Genomic DNA, 11616 nt, shown 5'->3' with positions numbered 1-11616 from the left:
TTAATACATAATAAATAGTCTATATTAATTTGTATTATAATATTTACAAATGATTCAAGGTGAATTCCAATCTCCGACTTGGATTCGAACTTGAACCTGAACCCAAATCTGGAACATGTATCTAGAACAGACCTGACCCGTAGTCGGTGTTAAGATCGAGTGTATTGAAAATATATTATAACATTACACAATCTATTAATACAAATCAAACCAAACATAATATTATATTAATTAAATAATACTAATATAATATAATATTAGAGCATAAGCCCATAATCAAATAATTTGTACGTACTAAAATAATAGGTATGTGATGGCATTTAATTATAAAAAAAAGGGTATACGTTAGTTTTAAACGCTGGCGGCCAGCCCCGATATATGAACTTCTTTTCGTGTATTGTTTAAATGCTCAAGTTCATAAGTTATTTAGTTGAAAATGATGTTTTTTTATAAATAGTTGGTTAACCTATTTTTATTTAATATCAATGTTCAGATTATCTATTAATAGAAATTTTATTTACTTTAAAGAGAAAGGTACATATTAATTTTAAAATTAATAAAAATAGATTCATATATAATTTTAAAATTTTAATTAAATGCGTTTGGTTGCTGAAATTTTATGAATTTATGGGTTAGAAACCCAATTTTACGAAATGAGGTGAATTTGTAAATATTCTTTGTTAATTGTTGTTGGGTTATGGTTTACGTCACTACCTATATCATGGAACTTTAGAATATTTTAGGATTAATTACATAAGGCACAATTTTTAATAAAATATTTATATTTTTACGTTTAAAGAATATTTTTTTTTATATAATTTTACGGTTTTCTAAAAAATTACACGAAAACAACATAAAATCAACAAGAAAACTACATAAAAGTAACTTCAAAATACGACAAAAAATAACAACAAATTAACAAGATTACAACATAAAAAAACCGTATTTTCTGTAAATAAAATAAAAAAAATCATAAAAATGTTTAAAATTCCGTGAAACCATATTTTTGTAATTTTTTTTATTGTTTTTATGTTTTTGTGAAATAATCCCAATATTTTATTACACCATATACTGAGATTTTAATTTTTTTAACTTTATGTTGGGCGAATTTTTTTTCAAAAATATTGTGTTTTTTTTTAAAAAATACTGTGTATTCTGTTAAATTTTCACTGTTGTTTTACGGTTGTTTTTTTAGTTATTTCGATGTTGTTTTTAGTTGTTGTTTGTGTTTCAAAAAAATTATTGTATTATAAAAATATAGTATTTTGGAAAAGATTTTCATGTGAGTATTTTTGTAAAAATTAACTTAAATTCTAGTATTTTTATAAATTTCTATATTTTAATTTAATAAGACTAGTGATTTTTCTGACCCCAATTTTAAGAGTTAGGCTTCTCTTTTGGGCTTTTGGCTTTTATTTCTCAACATATCATTATTTTTTAAAATTATTTTATAATACCAAAAGTAACAAAAAATTTAGGTTTTTATGGGTTTCTTTTTGTCGATTATTATTTTTCTTTTACAAAAATACAAGATTATTATTGTTTTGTTATTTTAAAAAATTTTATTTTTATGTTGCTCTAACGTTATATTATATTTCTATAACGTAAAAATAACGTTATTTTCCAACTTAAAAACAATTCATACTGCAAATATATATAAAAAAAAATCCTACCAAAAAAGTACAAGTTTAGATACTCTGTTAAAATTTTCCTTATTTTTCTTTTCTACTGACTTCTCTTTTGGGGAGGAAGGAGTGGGTCATTTGCCTCTTCCAGTTTCTTACAAATTAAAACTTTATATATTAGTTTTTAATATTTTATTTAATGTTCCATAAATTAAATATATATATTTTTGGTAAATAAAAAATATTTATTTCACCTCATAAACTTTTATGGATACCAATCTTTGCTTAAAAGAGAAAACTAAAACCAGACAACTAAAAAGAAATTATACATGAAGAATTGTGAACCAATCATTATCTATAAGATTCCTAATTGTGTTTGAATATCCTGTGATTCTATGAATAATATCATATTAGACTCTATTCACTATACAAGTAATGACTTTACATTGATCGCAAATAGCCTCATTTTCAACTCTTCAAATGTGATAAACTGCTGCAAGAGTACCCACAAAATCCTTCCTCTTAAAAGATGATATAGACTTTTACTATGCCCCAACCATCGCAATAATTGTCCACAAGTACTCAGTGGCATTAGCCTTCCAATCTAACCAATTCTTGATTTGGCTTATATAAGTACGGCTATAAGCTCAAGAAAAAAAAAGATGACTCACATCCTCACTGTCAAGTCCACAAATCAAACAAATTTGGGGACATTGCTTTCCCAATCTTACGTAGCCTATCACAAGTTTTCAACTTGTCTTGTTTAGCCAATAAAAGAGTGTTTGGGAATATTCTGTTAGACATTTAAATGTATAAACTGAAATATATGAATGTGTATATATAAAATGCGGAATAAATGAACATATACACTATATGAATATAGGATCGAAATACCTCCAGCCATTGAATCAGCGTCGGTAGCGAATTTCGCGAAAACCGACGCTGAAAGGGCTTAAAAACCGCCTCTAAAGGGGGTTTTTGTAGTAGTGTAAAGTTAGTAAAATCAAGTTTAATGAATATCTTCACCATTTACTAACATTTATTCTATTTATGGAGATATGTTCCATAATTTTTGGTGCTATAATGTAGAAGAATTCTTATCAATAACACATTTTTTATTGTCAGATTGAACTTGCATATCTTTATGAGTGACATCATTTTGTAGTAAAGACCTTTAAATGTGTCTAAATCAAGTTTCAAAAGAAGCTTGGAACATAAAGGTCTTTGCTAATTTTAAAACAAAGTCACTACTATATTGATTGTTCCTTAAACTTCTAAATGTGAGAACTTATCTTGTCTGAGGATAAGATTTGCTCACAGTTACTGACTTTCTTAGGTTTATTTGTAAACCTTACAAGAAATTATGAATGTGGAATAACAATCTAAAATAATCCACTATGTGTTAATAATCACATTAACTATATTAGAATGTATTCATACACAATAAATTAAAATTTATTGGTGATAATAAAGTGTGATTTATTTTTCTTAATTATAAAGTAAAAACTGTACATTTTAAATTAAGTTATCAGAATAAATTTTTGGAAATTTCTACTGGTATGGAAGAAATTTATGAATAGTGATGTAATAAAATTACATATATAGTTTTGAGGTTTAAATGAATCATGTTTTTACCAATGAATAAACATGCTTACATATGAAATCTTATTAAACAAAAATTGTCTGTGGGCTAAATTTTTAATTTAATAAGATTAGATTTAGATATAGATTATGATAGATTTACACAATTTATGAAAAACTTAAAGTTTAATATTTCTATCTCAATAAAAGGTATGAAACACTTAATTATTTATAAATGTTTCAAAATTTTATACTTTATGATAAAATTATTAAATTAAATCTACATAATTTCCTGTGGGATAAATTAAGAGTATTTAATTTAACATATTAATTATGTAAATCTAATAAATCCTTGTAGGGTAAGATTATTATGTTCACATAATTCATGTCCATTATATGATCTTGATCCACTTAATGTATATAATTTTATATAATTAAGGATGCTGTGGCTACTCCCTAATTATTTAAAATTATGTGGTTCACTAGACACCAAAGTATAAACTGAAGATTAAAATTTTACTAAATCCAAAATTGCCTGTGGGCTAAATTTTAAATTTAATAAAATTAGATGAACTTTATGATAGATTTAATTAAACAATTAGTTTAGAAAAATGAAGGTTTATTATCTATCTTTAATTAAATTTGTGATGACACTATTAAATTAAATCCCCATAACTACCTGTGGGGTAAATTAAGAGAATTTAATTTAACATATTATCCTAATTAATTATACAAATATAATAAAATCCCAGTGAGGTAAAATTATTATACCTATATAATTAATTACAAGTTATGTCTATTAAGGTGAATTTTAATTAATATATAATTTTATACAAATAAGGATGCTGTGGCTACTCCCTAATTATATAGATTTTCACTTTGACATTAGGTATTGGGCTCTACCTAAAAGTAATTTCGTTATTAACATAATAAACAATCACCGAGATTAGTGCTCCTAGTGTGGTTGTCCGAAGATCATTAAAAACCGTTCTAAATACGAGCATTTGTCCCAGATTCATGTTTTCTTATGTCAAACCACAAAATTACTTACATTTTATTCATATTTTATTCATTTTAGGAAAGTTTTATGAATATTTTATGAATAATTTTATAAAGTTTTATGAAACTTAATGTGCTATAAAAAATATTCAACCTATCTTAATGTTTGAATATTTCTAAATATATCTAGCACTATAAAAGGAATTTATGTATAGTATTTAAATCGTACAAATCAAAATTAATTATATTAAAAATAAATTTGCCAAATAAATACAAATTAATACAATTATTGTGTGATAATAAATTAAATGCTTAATTCCATAATATATAATTAATTATGCATTTATGACCATATAATATCTTAAATATTTGTACTAATAATCAATTGTATAAATAAGGTAAATATACAAATTAGTACAATTAATTATATGATATGAATTAAATGCAAAATTAAAGAATATACTTAATGGCAAATTTTTCAACTTTTATTAATTTAAACAATAAATTACATAAATTTGGTAATAAATAATTAAATGCACAATTATTACATGCCTAAATAAATCATGTAATTAATTACCAATTTAAAACAAATTTCCATTTTCAATTTATACTAAATAACATATTAATTCTAAATATATGTATTAAATTAAAAATGGAAATGGAATGAATGTAATTTATTGACTAAATTAACACAAAATAAGAAAATAATTAATATTCTAAATAAATAAAAATTTATAAAAATTTGAAATTTTCCCTTTTTTTTTTAAAAAAAAAAAAAACTGCCTCGACCCAAACCCTAACAGGAAAACGAATTCCGACGATAAAAATTCATGGAATCACTCCCATTTGAATCTCCATGCATAAATAAAGAGATTCATGTCGGTTTTAGGCAATTAAAACATGTAAAAATTGGACTTTAATTTTAATAAAAAATTTCTAGTCCATATGAGTTCTTAAAAAATAAATTTTCAAATTTCAATGATTTTTTCACATGTTTAGATCGATCTATAATACTATATGAATATAGTGATGTATATAGAATTCGAAATAAACACCGAAAAAAGAAAAATGAATAAAACAACCAACGGACCAAAAACTCCAATTTTTTTATGTTTATATATACACACGAATATAATGTATATACCGCATAAAAATATCATAAACATATCACATACAATTTTTATGCAATAAAATCATATATTAAACGTATAATATATATAAACATATATAAAAAAAAATGTATATACGTATATATATACAACAATACTTACGTATATATGTAATATAAACAAAATTAAAATATGAATACATATATGTATATACGTAGATTGAATTAAAATATATATATATGATCAGAATTATATATATTATATATATGAAGATAAATATAAATATATATGTATACATATGAAGATGAATATGAATATGAATGTATATATATGTATATATAAAAAATTGAGTATGAATATATATATAATCGGGATTATATAATATGAAAGTGTATATATATAAAATATATATTATATTATAAATGAAGAACCCTGTAAATGTATGTATATATATAGATATATAAAACTCAAAATAAATCAAGGCAGAGATATATAATCCGCTCTGATACCAACTGTTAGACATTTAAATGTATAAACTGAAATATATGAATGAGTATATATAAAATGCGGAATAAATGAACATATACACTATATGAATATAGGATCGAAATACCTCTAGCTATTGAATCTTTGAGCTTCAGTCCCACATAAGCTTGATCTGCAAAAGAAACCAATTGATGTGGGTAATCGGGCTTCCTCGCTCTCTCAACTCTCTTTAGATAGAATTTGTTGTTATGAACAGAATGAGTGAGGAGCTCGGGGACCGAGATCCTATATTTATAGGTGAGATACTCCATCAGTATCTGCGCCACATTAATTGTCAAATCATTTTGACAATTAATTCAGGAAATCAAATCGGGTAATGAATATAGAAATCTGACCATATATAGAATATTACATAATTGATTTTGTCCAGATCAATGAATATAAAATATTCATTTATCAAAAAATCAATTATTTATTTTATTTCCTTAAATAGAAATTTATTTCTTTAAATAGAAATATATTTCCTTAAATAAAAATATTCTGATATATTCATGTTACTCCACACTAATTTTGGCCAAATCAACTAAACTCTAAACAATCAAATAATTAGTAATGACAAAAATTAATAAATTAAGAACAATAACTATTTCTAACTTCCCAAAACTATTTCTTTTTTAAAGCATCTCATGTGAGTGCTCTTACACAATTAACATCAAACAACACCATAAAATACTCCCTAAAACTATTTCTAACTTTCCCAAACCCTAATAGAACTGAATTCTCAAAAACATACGTCAAAACCAATCTCAACTTGAAATTTCAAAGAGAGAAATGAACTAGGGTTTACCTTGGTGTTTCTAAACAAATTTCTTTCAAAAATCTTGCTAAATCTTTAACTGAAATGGATGAAATTCTGGTCTTTAAAGGTTAATTCTTTCCTTGGGTTTTCTAGAGCAGAGAGAGAGAGAGTGTGTGTGTGTGTGTGTGTATGTGTGACAGTCAGTAGTCCCGTGATCCGTAAGGGGAAATACCGGGTAAGCTGTGCAATCCCACACCGCCTGGGGAAGGTCAAGTGGGATGATTCAAAGACTGTGTAGATATGGGACTACACAGTTCAAGAGAGCTTAAATAGATTGATTGGTACTACCTATGTCAACAAGGTGCATCTTGTTTTTCGGTAGCCCATCTCGAAAGAACTCCACAGTTAAGCGTGCTTGGCTTGGAGCAATTTCAAGGATGGGTGACCTCCTGTGAAGTTTTCCCAGGATGCGTGTGAGTGAGGACAAAGCACGCTGGAAACACTTGTGTTGGTCTGTAGGGTCAGTCATCAATCCAGGAAGCAGCCAGAGTGGCGTACTCGTGTATAAGAGCCATTAGTCCGTGGGTGTAAGGGCCCAATGGAGGCTTGAAGCGGGGACGTTACAAATGGTATCAGAGCCTTGACCCAACCGGAAGTGTGGTCGATGAGGACGTCGGACCCTGTAAGGGGGGGTGATTGTGACAGTCAGTAGTCCCGTGATCCGTAAGGGGAAATACCGGGTAAGCTGTGCAATCCCACACCGCCTGGGGAAGGTCAAGTGGGATGATTCAAAGACTGTGTAAATATGGGACTACACAGTTCAAGAGAGCTTAAATAGATTGATTGGTACTACCTATGTCAACAAGGTGCATCTTGTTTTTCGGTAGCCCATCTCGAAAGAACTCCACAGTTAAGCGTGCTTGGCTTGGAGCAATTTCAAGGATGGGTGACCTCCTGGGAAGTTTTCCCAGGATGCGTGTGAATGAGGACAAAGCACGCTGGAAACACTTGTGTTGGTCTGTAGGGTCAGTCATCAATCCAGGAAGCAGCCAGAGTGGCGTACTCGTGTATAAGAGCCATTAGTCCGTGGGTGTAAGGGCCCAATGGAGGCTTGAAGCGGGGGCGTTACAGTATGAGTGAGGAGAAAGAGTATAACTTGATTTTGTTTTTATCTCAAAAGTTCTTTTTTTTTTTTTATTTAATTCAACATAAATCCCTTATTCTTATATTAAAAGTGAAATTACCTAAACATTTGTTAAAACCATCCCATTTTAATAATTTTTATTTTATATAAAATTTATATTTTTAATTATATTAAGTTTTTTTTAACTTTTTTTTTTCCAATTCATATTCTTAAAAAATATACCTATCAACTAAAAATACATTATATTTTAAATATTATGACAAAAAATTATATGAAATTTTCTTGGAAAAGAATAAAAAAATATATAGATAAGTTAAATGAAATCAAAATAAATATTAAAATTAACATAAAATAATGTGAGGATTTTTTTTTTTTAAAAAAAAAATATTAAGAGTAATTTTTAAAAATTATTTAAGCTTATATTTTTTTAATAATAGGGTGTATTTATCATTTTATGGGGTACAAATAGAACTCCCCATATTAAAATCCACTAAACTAACTATAACTATAAACCAAATAAAGCTTAAGTGAATAAAATTACCATAATGCCCTTACTTTATCTTTAAGAAATCTTTAATTTTAGGGGTAAAATGGTCATAATTATTTGTCTCGCATAACACCAATATTCTAACTGTTTATAAATCCTACCTTGCTAATTCTAAGATATTGAACCATGTCTAAGTGACTCTAATGAACGAATCGTCAAATTTTACTGTTATCGGGTATAAAACATAAAAATTTCATAATTTATAAATAACATGCATGACATACACTATAAAAAACTGCTACTTTGGTGACAACTGTTTAATCACAACATAATTTTTTTGCGACTAAATGTGATTTTTAGTCACAACAAAATGTTACTTGTGACTAAAACATAATATTTAGATACAAGTTGTCACTAATTTAGTTTTAGTCACAACAAGTATCGTCATTAAAATTACATTTAGTCACAACAAATTGTAATTTTTGTGACTAATACTTTTAGCCACAGACCTTTTAGTCACAAAACATATGAATGATGATTTTGTTGTGACTAAAAGTATGATTTTTTGTAGTGATATAATTTAATAAAATCTCCGTAATTGAGAAATTATTTCACTAAAATACCTATCTTTGATAATAGGGTTTAATTTCTATTAATGCACGTATAATCATACATATTTATTAATTTACTAATAAATATCAATTATTTCCCAATTCCATTTATAAATGTGCAGTCATTACAATAACTAACATAAAACAAGTTTCTAAGACGAATAGATGAAAAAAAAAATGTAAAATTGTTATAAAATAATATAATATAATATAGAATAGATGAGAAGAAAGAAGAAGAAGATGAAGAGAGAAAGAGAAAGTGAATGAGAATTTTTTGAGTTGTTTATTCCAATGGGGTGAACCCCTATTTATACAAATACAAGAGTGAAATATTAAGAAACTAAGAAAAAGGGAAACTAAGAAAAATAGGAATGTTGATTACAATTAATGGTAATAAGTAAAAGATTTGGACATCCACATAATTATTAATATTTATAACACTCCCCCTTTGATGTCCATAATAACTGCCTTATTAAAAATCTTGCTGAAAACTTGATCAAAGAAAAAAGAGTATAGTGTAAACTAACTCCCCCTCTTTTAGGCATTTGTGGAGATCTTCTAGTCGACGAATTTCGATCTTATCTGCCGTCTTCTCAAATGTTGATGTTGGTAATAACTTTATGAATAAGTTTGACAGATTGATACTTGATTGAATATGTTGAACACCAATATGCATTTTCTTGAAGCGTATAAAGAAGAATTTCGTGAAATGTGTTCTAGCTCTATCTCCTTCAATGTACATCCTTTTAGTTGAGCGATGCAAGCAGTATTATCCATAGAGAATTACTTGGGTTGATACTTCTTTATTGAGTGCAATCCATATGTTTCCCGAATATGCTATGTCAATGATCTCACTCACACACATTCTCTACTTACTTCATAAAATGCAAGTATGTTAACATGATTTATAGTTGCCTCGTTATAAACCTTGCCAGAAAAACCCAGTGGGACAAAATCTGAGCTAGGAAAAAAGAGTACAATATATATTTCATATTCATAATTATTTGCAAGTTGCCTCGTTAAAAACCTTGCCAGGAAAACCCAGTGGGACAAAACCTGAACTAAGGGAAAAAGAGTGCAACATAAATATGCCTCTCCCTCATGCACATATGATCCATAATTCTTTTGGTGATAATAAATCTCATAAGATTATTGTTCTCACTTTTAAAATATCACCATATATAATCTTTGGTCATATATTTTCTATAACTCTTTCAGAGTATGTATGGACTTCTAAATTATAGATGAGGGGTTCGTGGAACATTACTTTTATCCAACTAATTGTATCATTCATGTGTGTACACAACATTGTTCATACGAAAATTTAAAATTTCAAGTAGATATGAACATAACACATTAATGATAATATAAATTTTTATTTGTGACAGTGATGGTACTCCAAGACCATATATTTATTTCATCTTGTTGTATGAATTTCCATATGAAATGATCATATATCTATAATTCTTGATACATATGAAGTACTTCAGGACTTCAATACTAATGAACAAACTTTATACATTAATATTTCTTGAAATACAAAAGAAATAAAATTTTGTTCTTGAATTAATCAAAAACTCTTCAAGAGTCTATCACAACGTATAATTTACGTATTTATACTGCATAGACAACCATACATATTTTTCAAACAATAATTTACTTACATGTCTTTATTTCATACAAAGATCTTTGTCATATAGTGCGCGCGACTTAGAATTTATATCACTTAAGACATGTATTAAATTCTTCTAGAATTTTTAGATAAGGCTTATTTCAAATTCTCACTATATTAGGAGCTCCAAATGAATAACTTTTGTTGCAACATTTATGTGACGCTTATAAATCCTCATAAAATATATTCCAGGCTATAATCAAATCATGATTATATTTTCTCAATATTTAAGCCTTACTTCAATCAATCTCATGTCTATGCAAACTTTGTACAATAATTCATTATGTACAAATACATATATGCAAATTTCTTATTAGAAATATTTATTTGCACACCCTACAGGTCTTACTTCACTTTATGTGAGTAAATTTGCCTGGACTGCGTCATAATATTTTGACAAAAAAAAATGTATGTCGATAATTCTCGAAAAATCTAATACCATGATCCTTGCTATCTCATGTTAGTTTATTGCATATGCACACATTCAATATTTATTGTCGACAAAAATTTTAATAAATGATAATTTCCTCCCATATTGACATAATTTATAGAGATCTCTTTAAATTACATATTTTTCAAATATGTTTATCATTTATAGGTACCTATATAGAATCACTTTAGGAATTCAATTATGATCAAATGTGTTATGTCTAACTTCTCTTGGGAGTCTCTTCAAGTACCGTTTTCATCACGGTTATCATTTTAATCATCAATACTTTATAACATCAAGGTATACTTATGAGTACCTCTATATTTAACAACTTCAGGATAAATCAAATGAACATTTATTAATAATTTCTATATTGTTCATTTACGCTTCAGGCGTTTTCAACTCATTCTAACTCAACTTTGAATAATATTAATTTGCAGTTGGTATATATCATTTTGAACTATATTGTTCTTATATACTTTGTGCAAGGATCATTTTTCAATAATTATCATCGATCCCAACTGCTTCTCTCCCCCTGATCGAGAGAATTTTTTAAAATTGTGATATCTAATAATATTAATATACCTGTAGGGATTTCAATATATCACAATGAATCAATATTTATTTAAACTTATATATACTATATGACATTGAACTTCAGGTTCAATAAACT

This window comes from Cannabis sativa, chromosome 1 (genome assembly GCF_029168945.1).
Source record: "Cannabis sativa cultivar Pink pepper isolate KNU-18-1 chromosome 1, ASM2916894v1, whole genome shotgun sequence".
Classification (NCBI taxonomy): Eukaryota; Viridiplantae; Streptophyta; class Magnoliopsida; order Rosales; family Cannabaceae; genus Cannabis; species Cannabis sativa.
Note: the sequence above shows the minus strand (reverse complement) of the source record.